At 34.5% G+C, this 15,082-nt stretch overlaps 1 long non-coding RNA gene across 2 annotated transcripts in view; it reads right to left on the reverse strand.

Annotated features, from left to right (window-relative positions):
• Window positions 1-15,082, reverse strand: part of LOC123789047 (uncharacterized) — a 450,578-nt gene that overhangs the window by 240,685 nt on the left and 194,811 nt on the right. For both annotated transcript variants that reach the window (XR_006778839.2, XR_015723746.1), the window contains one exon: window positions 4,123-4,203. This is a non-coding gene — a long non-coding RNA (uncharacterized LOC123789047). The remainder of the gene's footprint in view (window positions 1-4,122; window positions 4,204-15,082) is intronic.

Genomic DNA, 15,082 nt, shown 5'->3' on the forward strand with positions numbered 1-15,082 from the left:
CCTGGAAACTTTGTAGTCATTATTATCTCAACAGTTCAAGGCTCTTATAAGATTTTACCAACTATCTCTTGAATATAGCATTTTCCCCTATTAATGTAATAAGACTTTAAAAATAGAGCAAAAATAGCTTCATTTCCATAAAAATTGCAAAAACAATTTTCTCATTACTTGTGATCATTAAAATTTTTCATTCTATTTCTTAAATTAATATTTCTCCCAACAAAAATATAGACATTATTACACAGTATAAATATCAGGAAAACAACCTAAGGCTGAACTCTACTCACTGCTATGTAAATTTATTCAGCTTTGGATAATTAACAGATAGCTTTTCTATATTCAGTGTTTATTATCCTATAATCCTTGCTAAAACGAATAAGTATTTTATATGCCATATAACCAAAAGGTAAAAATTCACCAATTTATAGTCTAATTACAATTCCTTATTAGCATTTTATCATTTTTAAAAGAAAATGAGCATTTTGAAATCTAAACGGTTTAAGTTTAGCATGTTTTTCCATACATGTTTCTGTACATGTTTGTTTCATAGGTAACATATGTTAATAACCACAAACAGATTCTAGAAAATATTTGTAAAGTCCCTATTTACCCGACAATTTTACTTATTAGCTCATTTACTCCTCACAACAACCATCTGAGGGAGAACCTATTACTATTTTCATTTTATAGATGAAAAGGTAAGAAAAGAGGTTAATTTTCCCAAAGTCATACAGCTACTGGATAAAGAGGAAGGATTCAAATCCAGACTGTGTGGCTTCCAAATCTGGCACTGTGAACACTGTACTGTTCTGTCTTTACTGGTTTTGACTATGGGTTAAATCTCTGGTTTGGGTTAATCTCAAGTAACACCAAAAACAATTCATTGAAAAATATATATTCAAATAACTAAAGAATCTTGTCTACATAATTTCAAACAGGCTGTTTGAAATGAGTGAAGTTATTGCAAATTCTGAAATTGTGTAGACAAGAACTTTTCTAGGCACAAACAGACAATCACTCAAGGAAAGCTTCTCATTTCAGTAAGCAACTATTCGGATTTGAATTCATATTCCTGCGAAGGTTGAATTAACTCTTCAAGACCTAAGAGTTATCACTTAATATGTGAATATACTGGAGAAGTAATTTACCTTACCTCTCCTTACGAACATTTGAACAAAGAATCTAATACTTAATTTATCGTGTATCTATACCATATTAACCTCTTTCTGGGAAGAAGCTTATGAAATTCTCAAATACTATCACCTTTCAATAGCAGATTTTTTCATGTACCCAAAGAAAGATTCCAGCTCATTGCCGCCTTGGTAACCATGGACCCCAAAGCAAAGTACTCACGAATAGAAAGGTGAGCCTCTGTGATATTCCTTGACTATAGCCAGTATAGAGCTAAGCTCTCTTTAAAAGGCAGCCCTCCTGTACATATGGTTGGAGAGACATGAGCAATCAATTTTTCTATGAGTTATCAGCCGAACATACTTAACTTGAGCCTCTATTAGTCTTGCAGGTATGTTCTACTATTCAATCTTCCAAAGGTTCTGAATAAAACCACTTCCTTTTAATCTTTACTCTGCTTAGGAAGCATACAAAGAGCTATTATGTGTCACAAGCTCTAAACCATTTGATTGAATATCTCAGGCTTTTTCTCTTTACCAGTTATAATCTAACATTGACAGCAGTACTGTAAATTCAACTAATACTATTTAATATAGACAAAAATATTATTTTAATCCATAAACTACCTGTAGTAATTTTTTCTTTCTTTGGAGGAAAACATAATTTGTATCAGAGGGAAAACCTCTATATACTCCTTCTCTTTGTTGAGATGAGTAAGAAAAAGAGAAAAGGTGAGATTCAGGGCTAGAGGGATATTATTTAATAAAGCATTTCACCAAATTTTTAGGGAAAAATGAAGGGAGTAAACAGAGGGGGAAATGAACCATGAGAGACTACGGACTCCAGGAAACAAACTGAGGGTTTGAGAGGGGACGGAGGTGGGGGGCTGGGCTAGCCTGGTGATGGGTATTAAGGAGGGCATGTATTGCATGGAGCACTGGGTGCTATATGCAAACAATGAATCATGGAACACTACATCAAAAACTAATGATGTATTGTATGGTCACTAACATATCATAATTAAAAAACAAATTTTACTATGGCTGATGTCAGAAAAATAAAAAGATATAAAAGAGAAGTCCAAAACTTGGGCTTGGCCAATCTTGGAGACTAGGCCTGAGGACTCAGAGTTACTCTGATAATAATTAATGAGGCTAGAGACAAAGTCAGCAAAAATGACAAAAACACTCCTTTTAAAAATAGAAATGTCTGATATTCAGCTACACGTCCCCCACCTTGTGGTTTAAAAAACATTTTCGGGCCACCTGGGTGGCTCAGTCATTAAGCATCTGCCTTCGGCTCAGGGCGTGAGATCCCAGAGTCCTGGGATCAAGCCCCACATCGGGCTCCCTGCTCCGCTGGAAGCCTGCTTCTACCTCTCCCACTCCCCCTGCTGGTGTTCCCTCTCTCGCTGGCTGTCTCTCTCTCTGTCAAATAAATAAATAAAATCTTAAATAAATAAATAAAATCTTAAATAAATAAATAAATAAATAAATAAACAAATAAATAAAAAATAAAAACATTTTCATTGTTCCAAAACATCAAGGTCACTCTATATATCTGAAAATTTGATCTAGTGAGAATTTGCAAATGTTTGTGTATGATTTAAGGAAAGGGATGGAGATCTTTCTGGGCATGTCATGAAACAGAAAAAGAGAAGCATATGTGAGATCTCAAAGTGATCCAGAAAGAAACCAATTTGCCAGTAAAGAAGAGCTTGCAGCCCAAGATGTCTAGGAAAAAGGTATACAGTCCCCTTGCAATCCAGCCACATTTCATTTGGATTTTAGGGGCCAGATCCCCTGGCACTCATCTGAGTAAGCTCTTAAAGCTTAGTGTCTTCTAGCATTACTGCTTCACCTGCTACAAATGTGAACTATACAAACACCTGTGTACCCAAAATCAGGATGACAAGAAGATATATTTTATTTATACTCATCAATTCTGACTATGTTCTTAAAAGAAAAACCATTAATATTATTTAAGAATAAAAAAAATAAAGTCATGCTAAATTTATTTTTAGATTTCTCCTTCTTCTAGCTTCTAATAGTACTTTTCTCTTTCATATAGAGAATTAGAAATCAGAAACAAATGATCAGTGCCAAATTATATAATTTTAGTGATTCAATTATTTTTAGACAAATTAAACATGCTCATTCTCAAGCTTTGCCTTAATTCAGTTTATGAACCATTAATTGAAAAATAAAGCTGAGAGTAGTCTATACACCAATAATCCCATACCCTAATTTTATATCCCTTCTTTCTTTTCTTTTCAGAAATATTTGTTAACTACATATCATATGTCTGGAACATTATACACCAATGGAAAATAGATTCAGAGTGGGATGTATCTGTATATAATCAAGGGAAGGCTTACCCCTTTTGACCATCTTGACATAACTGACTCAAGCAAAGTGAACATGACACTCTCTAAACATCAATCTCATGTTGTTTTCACTGCACTTACATTGTCCTAGTTTTCTATAAAAATCTCTCTCAAAAGAGTAGATCAAGTGCCTGAAATCCTATCTTTTTTCCCTCCTCTGTTCAAAAATTATGATGAAGACATAACTGGTACATTTATATCTAGTCTTTTAGAATGAGTGCCCCTTTTATGACATTGACTTCATAGGTATAGAATCAAATGTTCAAATTTGGTTCCTGGATCACTGAAATAGGTTAGTTTATTCCTTTCCAATATCATTTCAAAACTGAACAGTGACAACAGAATAATCACTCTACATGTTCATATGAAAGAGCCATTTAAAACTTCGGACTATATTCCTTCTAGACAAAGGACAAAAGTAAAATTCAATAATCCTGTTCTGTAGAATGCTGTCATTGGAAGTACTACAATGAATTGTCATAGTGGCAGAGAAATATTCAAGGCTTTTTGAAAATACCAATTTCAAGATATAGTTGAATCATCTCTAAAACACTATTTGGGGTATTTTCAGAGAACTGAATGTGTTTTCTTGTTCATATAATTACCTGAGGCAAGTGCTTCCTTAGTGGTCAGTCTGGTGAACACAATCCTGCCACGTGAATGGGATGATTCATATTCACAGGTCTCTGTTAAATTAGAAAAAAGCAACCTCTTACAAATCCCCAATCACATACATTTTCCCTCCATCTGTAAATTACATATCCTGTACAAATGCCTTTTGCTTCTAGTCATCATTAAAAGAAGTGACAAATCATTCTCCTTATGATTTATATGGCCTGGAAGAAACCGTGATTATGTTTCTTCCCTAGTTTAACTCATCAAGATTGATTTAAGTAAAAGTGCCTTTGCCGAAACTGAGGACTGCAATGATCTCACAGAAAGAAAAAAAAAATACAGTAACAGTGATGATAATTTAAAAGAGAAATTTCCCTCTTAGATTTAGTGTTATCTTTTAAAAACACACATTTTAAAATGACCACTGTGACAGACAAAATAATGGCCCATGAAGATGTCCATATTCTAATCCCTAGACCCTATGAATATGGTGCCTTACATGGCAAAAGCAACTTTGCAAATGTAATTAAATTAAGGAACTTGATGTGGGGGATTATCCTGGATTATCTCAATGTAATCACAAAGGTTCTTATAAGAGAGAGGCAGAAGGATATGTCACAGAAGGAGATGAAACAATAGCAGCAGAGCTTAGAGTGATGTGGGTCCATGCCAACGAATGTAGGCAGCCTCCAGATACCTATAGATGGTACAAAAGCAAGGACAAAGATTTTCCCTTAGAGCCTCCAGAAGGAAAATTGTCCTGCCAATCCATTTTAGACTTCTGACCTCCAGAAATATAAAAGTATAAACGGTGCTCCTGTAAGCAACTAAATTTACAGTAATTTGTTACAGCAGCCATAGGAAACCTATACGACCATATTCAGCATTTTATTTTATTTTATTTTATTTTATTTTATTTTATTTTATTTTATTTTTTTAAAGATTTTATTTTATTTATTCGACAGAGATAGAGACAGCCAGTGAGAGAGGGAACACAAGCAGGGGAGAGGAAGAGGCAGGCTCATAGCGGAGGAACCTGATGTGGAGCTCGATCCCATGATGCCGGGATCACGCCCTGAGCTGAAGGCAGATGCTTAACCGCTGTGCCACCCAGGCGCCCCTATATTCAGCATTTTAAAATAAAAGAATGAATTCTGCTGTCGCACTTCTAGGAAAATATTACAGTTTAATATCTGTGACAAAATACCTAGAGGTATTATCTAGATAAATTGGTTTTACCTAACTTAATAAATGCTCAAACTATCTGTATCGGTCATCTAAATAAAAGTTCAATCTACACCATTTTCCTCCATTTTAAAAAAGAAATAATAGAAGACTAGACACTGTCCAGCCTTTAAAAGGGAAACTTTTCAGTGGCCTATTCTTCTTTGCACCTCTAAAAGCAGTAAAATAAAAGGTCTTCCCCTAAAATGAGGATAAAATTTCTTGCTCCATTGGGGAAAACATAAAAGCATTTGTATATTACCACTTACTTCTTTAGGACAAATGTAAAAGCATTTCTTGAGCACAGTAAATGCATAAATATTGTCTTGACAAAAGGAACTGAGATTGGTAGTCCTTCAAAGAAACTTGCAGTCATTGCAGTGGCAGTAAAATATTGCATACCCTCTTAAAAGCGGAGATAACAATGTTTGAAATATGTATGTGAAAGCCTTTGAACATGCATCACATGAAAGGGATCACAGCCACAAGAACAGAAAGCATTCAGTTCTGAAGTACTCTGAGTTTTGTCAATGAAAAAGAGAAGAGATTTTAAAATTTTGAATGTATGGGAACATTTTTCAGGGCAGCAATGGAAAGTGTTAGAATGCTGATGCATGTGAACAAAGATGAGATAATTCATTGTCATTGGTAAGTGAAATAAAAGGTAGTGTATGAAGAGAAGCAAATGTGTTTCTCAAAGTGAGTAATAACTCTACAACTCTACAACATAGTCAAATTGGTAATCATGACCAGAATAACTGCAGGGACTGGACAGAAAACTAGTAATATTTTAAAGTCCTACTGCCTTTTTCTGATTGGGTTCCCCCCCCCATTTTAAGTATATTAAGCATACTACACTTTCATAACTTTATTTATTTGTAGTAGACTTGCTGTTGTCCTACCCAGGAATGCCCTTATGTTTCTGCAAGACAGTCACCCCTCTCTCTCTTAACTAAAGAACAGTTGATCTTTAAGATCCTTTCTGAGATTGTTACTCTAAGGTACCAGTTAAGCAAAGAACATCTCAATTGAACTACATTATCCTGGTCAAAAAAAATATAGTTTGGGAGTGTGAGTTTAAAACAGGCTTAGCATGTGTACTCTTTTTCAAGTATTTACCATGGAAAATGGCCCCTCCTTTTTTCCATAGTCCTTACTAGAAGTAAATATAGAGATAATAAAGACATTTAGAAGAAATGTGGAATTTACATGGAAACCAATTTTAGAGAGAAGGAGAAAAAAAATCCAAAACCTTAAATCAGCTCAACTCACCAGATCAACTGTTTGCAACCCTGACAGAATTATAAATCAATTACTTGGAATTCTCTCAATTTACCTCTGATGTGCATATGCTTGTAAAATACAGGAGAGTTGACCAAGCTGCTAAAGATAATTGTTCACAAAACATTTTTACTACATTATTTCAACTGATTCTCATAATCACCTTCTTAAATGTATATTACTAAACCTAAATAAACTGAATAAGAACCCAAAAAACCTAATTCAAAGTCATATACCCAGTAACTATAATGATCTAGAGAGAAACCTTCAGGACCAGTTTTCAAATTTCAATTATTTATTCATTGTACTAGTAGATTCTTTGCTTTAACATTACCAGTGTTGCCAAATTAAAATGCCAAAAATAACCATACAATCCCAAAGTTGCTAACCTTTACAGAAATATTGTGAGAAAAATTAAACAGAAAGCATGTGAAAATGTATTGAATATTGCAGTGCCTAACATAGTAGTCCAACTGTTAGATGGATTCAAGGTCAGAAGCAGAAAATTCGATTGAATAATAATGACAGGTTGCTTTTTCATAGGTGACCTGAAAACAATGCTATATTCTGAGATCATAAATAGTTCTGCAGTATAATAGCCATAAGCCTCATCCATGACATTGATAATGACATTGGAAAGTGATAAAAAAAAGTTTATTTTATGGAAGGACATATTCTATTAAGTTGGCTTTATACTCTGTTATTAATATTTCATCGGAAGGTAGGATGGATCAATTGTGGAAAATTTTGCTGTGGGCCAATGCCAACCTGCCAGGTAATGTTTAGTGATCAGGGAGCTTCACAGACGGAGTGGAAACTGTGACTGGGTTGAGGGAGAACTAGATCCTTTAAAAATACGGTTCCTTAATCTATTTTGTCTCTATTCATTGTCAGGATCAATAAAAATGAATGTCACAATCGGTTTGACTCAACTAGTTTTAAAATAAGCACTCAATTCTAAAAATACTTACAGAAGAAGTCTGCCAGTTATAAAAGAGAAAAAGAGAAAGAGAAATTAAAAGGATCATTTGATAGAAAAGCATTGCAATAATTATCACAATGCATATCATTATCTTTTTTCATTACTAATCACTGTTCATTTTGGCTGGTTCACTTAACTGGCTATTTTCAATCACTACACTTTTTCAAACTTAATTTAACTAAATGTAGTGATGTCAATTATAAGCAGTGAATCAGGGAGAAACTAATGATTATAGATAATGCAATTGTCCTGGTTAGTTGCTCTAGGAGAATGTGCTAAAGCTTTATGAGGAGGAAAGTACAAAGCCAAAAGGCAGTGAACGTTAGTATAGTAATATCATTTCTTCATTCAAGTCTCATGTTTTAACATTGATTAAGTACCCAGAATGTACTAGCATCTGGTCAGACCATGTAAAATTTCACTGTTTTCACCAGTATGGACATTAAATAAGGGCCATAAAGTTCTAAGTCACAGATAGCTATGGTCCTGAGCTTTTATTTCTAAAGGTAAAAAGTTAAAAATGTCTGTTGGGTATGGTATTATGCTAATCACCATTAACATAAGGCCATTGTTACCATTAGCATAAAGGTACTACATTAGTTAAAATTCATGTAAGATATTACCAATTAATAAGGGGAACTGGTATAGTATTAAACTGAATTTTTCTGCTTAAAGAAAGAATTCAGGCACTGTCCTTAGTCACCATAAAGATTCTCTATTCTTCTACTTTAATAACTTGCCTCAAATCTCAGTGTAATCACTGGATAAATGGGAGAATCCCTGCTCCCTGGCATTCCCCTAACATTTTGCCAAAGGTAGAGGTGAGGTTGGCAAAGAGTCCTCTGAAAGTTAGGTTCATGCATATATGTTGGCCCCAGTAAAGGCCCCTTAGTTTAGGTCATTAATAATGTCATGTTCTCGATATACACAGCTGCAGTTCTGATTATGTATCAACAGTGCATGCTCTCAGAATTGATTTTCTAGTTGAGGCAATAGATTTGTATTAACCCCGACTGTATTTTCTCTCCCAAGCAAAACAGCTGACCAGGGATGGAAATGCAAATTGTTGTTCATATCAAGCCAGCAAATATGTTTTGACTCAAGTGCCAACTGAAATGTCTCAATATTCAAGCCCAATTGGAAAACGCTCCATAACTGATCATCATTGTCTGTCAGGAGCTCAGGAGAGGACAGTAATTGCAAATGCACAGCACACTTTATTTATCATACCTACTGAGAACCTAAATTGTTAAACTAATCTTGATTTTATAATGTTTTAATCAGTTGAACCTATCAGTAACTTCATGAAATAACCAATTACTGACAAAAGGGGTTTCTGTAAACATTGAAAAACCAAGGAATTTTTGAGATGTTGATTTAACATTCTCCCTCACTGCCCAAAAAATTGAGGGATATAGAACCTTAATTTTTTCTCAGAAATACTAAGGGAGAAGAATAAATCTGATCAAATTGAAAGAATAATCAAATTTAGTCCTAAAGGTTACTACTTCATTAACAGTACTAGCCTAGCATTACTAAATAATTCTTTACATCTGTCTGTATGTGTGTGTCTTCGAAGTTCAGATCATCACAAGGACCACAAATCACAGAGTATTTTAATTCCATCTTAGATAATGATTTAGAATTCTTAAGGGTAAAAAGCTGTCAGTAATATTATTATGCCTTTGCCCTTAAAAATTATACAACCTCAAATGGAGAAATATATCTGCTATCAAAGGGTAGTTTTCCAAATATAAAATTATTTGTGTGCCAAAATACAGTTAACAAAAATAATTTTACATGCCTATTTTAATTTAAATTTGGAAAAGGGAATAGAAAATGGTGTTTTGGGGCGCCTGGGTGGCACAGCGGTTAAGTGTCTGCCTTCGGCTGAGGGAGTGATCCCGGCGTTACGGGATCGAGCCCCACATCAGGCTCCTCTGCTATGAGCCTGCTTCTTCCTCTCCCACTCCCCCTGCTTGTGTTCCCTCTCTCGTTGGCTGTCTCTATCTCTGTCGAATAAATAAATAAAATCTTTAAAAAAAAAAGAAAGAAAGAAAATGGTGTTTTATTTAAAAATAAATGAGACTATTGGGGATTTAAAGTTTCTCTTCCTTCTTACTTTGTTGCAACCCATATAAGCAGCTGCTCTGTGTTTTATTTCATAGTCATCCATTTTTTTCAGCCTCCACAGCCCCATAGAGTTGCTCAAGGCAAACAAGACGTTTGTATATTCAAACAGATCTCATTCTCAGATTTCACCCCAAGGCTATCATACTTAAAATCTGCAGTAAGAAGACCTAAAGAATTTGCTAGTAACACAGTTCATTTACATGAATAATTACATCAAAAATAAAACCTAAACATTTGTATCATGTCTCTAATGACAAGAAAGCAATAAAAGCACATTTAGTAGAAAATACACAAATTATGCTAATTGCATTAGGGTTCCTTTTTTCTTTCATTTTCTATTTCTTAGTGTGGCTATATTACATTTACAATGAAAATGTTATGTCATTGTTTCTAAAACTGAGTCTTAAAAATCTAAGTTACTTGATATGGCTTTACTCTTTCTAAATCATTCTCTCAAGAAGATAAATAAGTCCTAGCCAGCACCAAACCGAGGTACCCAAAACACTTTAATTTTAAGAAGGAGGAAAGCATGTCAAAACCCAGCTGATGAACCAGAAATGTCCATCAGAAGTGGCAAAATTAGTTCCTTCTTAAAGACCACACATCTTACAATTTTTCCTAAATATATCTTATAATTTCGTAACAAGAAAATTATATCTTAATGTTGATTCATGACAACTTTTTTTCTTTTTGTCAATCCTATGATGAATTAACATAAAATGAATTTTCCAAGAATTTGTTTAGATATATATTCTTGCAGCTCTCGGGTGGTAATACACACATCCCAGCCAACATGGCAAACTTCCCAGTTTGAGTATTTTTGAAATTGGCCTCTGGAAATTGATGATTTCCTAAATGATGTCAGCTATTATGAGCTTTGAATAGAGAGGCCGGGAGTTCATCTCCAATATCAAATCAGTACAAATAACTGAATAACTCCTGTGATTGGATATTTCCTAGGTACTGAGGACGTAAAGAAGTGTGAAACACAGACCCTGTTCTATTTGCTGTCCATTTGGAAGTTGTGTCAACTAGGCTGTTTTCATTTGTAAGAATCGGAAAACTCAAAATGGCTTTAAAAGTAAGATAATTTATTTATTAATATCAATGGAGAGTATACAGATAAACCAATTTCAATTTTGAGGGTTTTTTTGTTTTGTTTTTTGTTTGTTTTAGATTTTATTTATTTATTTGACAGAGAGAGAGCACACAAGCAGGGGGAGCTGCAGGCAGAGGGGGAGGAAGAAGCAGGCCCCCCACGGAGCAGGGAGCCTGACTCAGGGCTTGATCCCAGAACCCTGGGATCATGACCTGAGCCTAAGGCAGACGCTTAACTGACTAAGCCACCCAGATGCCCCCAATTTCAATTTTGATCAGGTATTTAGGTTGATTTAATTCTCATGCTGCCTTTTCTCATGGGGGCAAATGGCTGCAGTGTTCCCAGGTTCATATCTATATACCACAAGAAAGAGGTCTTCTACGTATTCAACTATCAAACGAAGTCTTATTTGGACCAAACCAAAATAATCACTGTGACTATGAGAATATCAAGCACTAATCTATTTAGGCTTAAGTTACAGTACATCCTTGAACCAATCAATAAGATTATACTGACTGGCAAATATCAATCAGAGTCAACCACTGAGGCTGGAGATGGAGTTAATATCACCCATATCCCATGGATACCATACAAAGGCAGAAGGCCGAAATGTATGCTAGGGAGAAAACTTGAAGTTTTATTAGAGCAGTCAATATGGTAATAATGAAGAGTAGTAACAACAGAGGTCAATAGAGTAATATCACAAAAATCTTGTGAACAATTTTGGAGTGTAAGGTCTCACATATGTTTTGGGTTTTATGAATATTTGTTAAATTATCATGCACTGAACTTAATTCACAATTAACCACTACAGTAATGGTAAACAAGTATTTAGTAGTTCAGAAAGATAAAAGGGTATCTGTGGGTTCTGGTTGTTCTGGAAAGGCACCTGAAAAAAAAGCCTTGAAGAGGTGAAGAGTGAAGATATTCTGGCTTGGGTAATTGAGAAATAAGGCACTCTGGTGGAAGAAATGGTCCAGCAAAGAGAAATGTTAAACACAGAACATATTTTCTAGAATAGTCTAACCTTAAATAATAAAATGCAGTGCCCTGACCATGTCATATTTTTAAAGTACCTATGTACATTGACTGCTATTCTTGAAAGACTCTGCATTAACCATTAACTGAGATTTGTAGCTTTTGCTGCAATTAAGTTTTCTAATCAAGAATGAATTAAATTTAAAAGTTATACACAAACTACACACACACACACACACACACACACACACACACACACATCAAATTTTCTATTTTTACCATAGTTTAAAAGGAGATTTGGCAATATAGTCACATTGGCCATCCCATGTAACAATTTTAACCAGACAATATAGAAGAGATACTGAATGTTATTTTATTTAAAATCTTCCACTCAAGAAAACCTGGGACTCTCCAGACCAGTGACTTTCATGAAGATTACACCACCTTTTAATTTATTTTAGCTGTTTTCCTAAAACAACTTGGCTATGAAAATTGCAAGACTACATTACTCAATATGTATTTTAAATTGTAAAGTACATTCTAGGTAACATTATCTCAGAAAATGTTATCAAATTGAGTGTGTCTGTCTGAGTTTCTTTTTCCTATTTATTGTCACATCAAAAGGAAATAGGAAAACCTAAAGCTGCTGCTCTTAGACCTCACCATTTAATATTGTTCCTTCCTACAAAAAACCAATGTGGAAAACGTTACCAGCTCTCAACCAGAAAATAATTGAGTTAATCAACTCCCCAAATAAACTCTTCTGAGAAATTAGGAAAAATCTTTAAGTTTCAATTAACTATAGTTTATAAAGAATCCTCAACCAGAGAATCTCTGTCTGGTATATCTTATTGAGGGAAAATCAGAACTATAAGGAAACAAGTTTTCATAACAGGTCAAGAAAACTACCTCAATTTCAAAGTAATGTCCAAGATAATTTATTCAGTCCTCCATTCATTTATTCAACAAATTCTTTTTGAAAGCTTACTACACGCCAGGCATCATGCAAGATATTGGGTAAACACAAAAGTAAGACTGATAAGGATTCTGCTCCAACACAGGAGAGACTAGCTGGGAGAAACAAATAAGCAATAACAATATCAGCAGATGCATGAAATAATGGGAACAAATAGTATAGACATCTAACTTGGAGTTATAGAATTAAAGAATATATCCTAGAAAAAAAATTTAAGTGCCTAAACTGAGAACATGATGACTAATTATCTAATCAAGGAAAAGCATTCACGGAAATTGACAAATCTACAAATCCAAGTTCCCCTAGCCCAAGAGCCAAATGTTAAACATTTATCAGCACAATACTAGTAACATTCAGAGGGAATATAAAAGAAAACCAATCATTTCAATATTATAGCATTGTTTATAAACCACATATGCTAAACACAGTAAAAAACAAAAACAAGCCCAGTGATAGGTATTAAGGAGGGCACGTATTGCATGGAGTACTGGGTGTTACACGCAAACAATGAATCATGGAACACTCTATCAAAAGCTAATGATGTACTGTATGGTGACTAACATAATTTTAAAAAAACAAAAAACAAAAATACAAAAACAAAAAATCCTCCAGTTATTCTCAATATCTTCCCAAGGCCACATTATAAGACTGAATCCAATTATTTTCTTATTGTCTAAGGCTTCCTCCCCATACATTATGCAATGTGGAGAATAGATGCCAATAGTTAAAGCTGAAAAGCTTTAACTCAGATTTGTTTTTTCAGAAATTGGCTAATGTGATTATTCCAGAATTTTGTGGTTTCAACCTATGTTTACCCATAATTTTTAAATTGAGTCACATAACTACCTATGAAATATGAGCTTGGAAAAGAACACTGACCTTTTTGCCAGCATCCAGAGAATAAATAAATATATATTTATATATTATATATATATCTATGTAGATATAGATATAGATATCTTCTAAAGCCATAAAATTCAAACTTGGCAGGTCTACAGATCTCAGTGAGTAAGGAAAATCAAGTCAACTCTTAGTAAAACAGTTAAGCAATGAAGTTTTGAAACAGAAAGATGAGCATATAAAACTTTTCTGCTAAGTTTCAGGGGCAGTTGAGGAGATAAAGCTATTGCTGCTGAAGTAAACATTATACATAACAATCCAACACAAAAAGAGCCAACTATCCAGCTCACCTAGACTCAGGTCAGACAGCAGTGCAACAAATGAGAGAAACAAGGCTTCACTGCTTTACTTCCAGCCATTCTTCACAAACTCATACTATAGTGTTGAGATCAAGCTACCAAGGTCAAGTCCAACAAAAGTGCACCAGTTGTTAGAATTACCAGCTTTAGAAATTCTCTGCAAGATGAGTTATCCCTAGAGTACATTAAATAAAAGTTAAATGCCTTGCTGCCCATGATTTCAAAGGTACTTCTTCCTACATGAAGAACTTTAAAGATGGATTTTTAAAAGCATGATACATTTAAATAGCCACACCTACCCTGCATTCTGGACACTGGATGAAAAGGTCACTTTAATATATATTGATGTTCAAGAATAACTCCCTGTGAGACATATTTGGCACCCGCTGTCTCATTCCTCTGTACATCTTGTTAACAAAGAAATGCCCAGGTCTTTATAGCACATCTTTATAAAGACCATATAAACATAGGAAGAACCTAGTGTACTAATAAGCCCACAAAAGATTCTTCTTCATTTCTTCACTGTATTTTTGATCTCTAACATTTTTTTTTTTTGGTTCTTTCTAAGGATTTCCATCTCTCTGCTTACATCACCCATCTGTTCTTGCTTGCTGTCTACTTTATCTCTTAGAGTCCTTAGCATATTAATCACAAGTTGTTTTAAACCCAGTCTGATCATTCCAATATCCCTGCCATGTCTGGTTTTGGTGCTTGCTCTGTCTCATCAAATTGTTTGTCTTGCCTTTTACTATGTCTTGTAATTTTTTCTTGATAGCTGGACATGACATCCTGGGTAAAAGGAACTTTGGTAAATAGCCCTTTAGTAATGTGGTAGTAAGTTGTGGAGAAGGGGAAGCATTCAATAGTCCTATAATTAGGTCTTAGTCTTTTAGTGAGCTTGTGCCCCTGGACTGTAAACTTCACACATGCTTCTCAGTCCCCCTTCCCCACCTTAGGTAGGACAAGATGGCTACAGTAAGTTAAAGTTAGATATTCCTCTTCTCTAACATGGAATCTACAGCTGATGGGAATTGATTATTTCTTTCCTGCCAAGTAAGTTAGGCTGTGATAAAACCCC

This window comes from Ursus americanus, chromosome 3 (assembly GCF_024610735.1).
Source record: "Ursus americanus isolate L20-20 chromosome 3, mUrsAme1.1.p, whole genome shotgun sequence".
NCBI lineage: Eukaryota > Metazoa > Chordata > Mammalia > Carnivora > Ursidae > Ursus > Ursus americanus.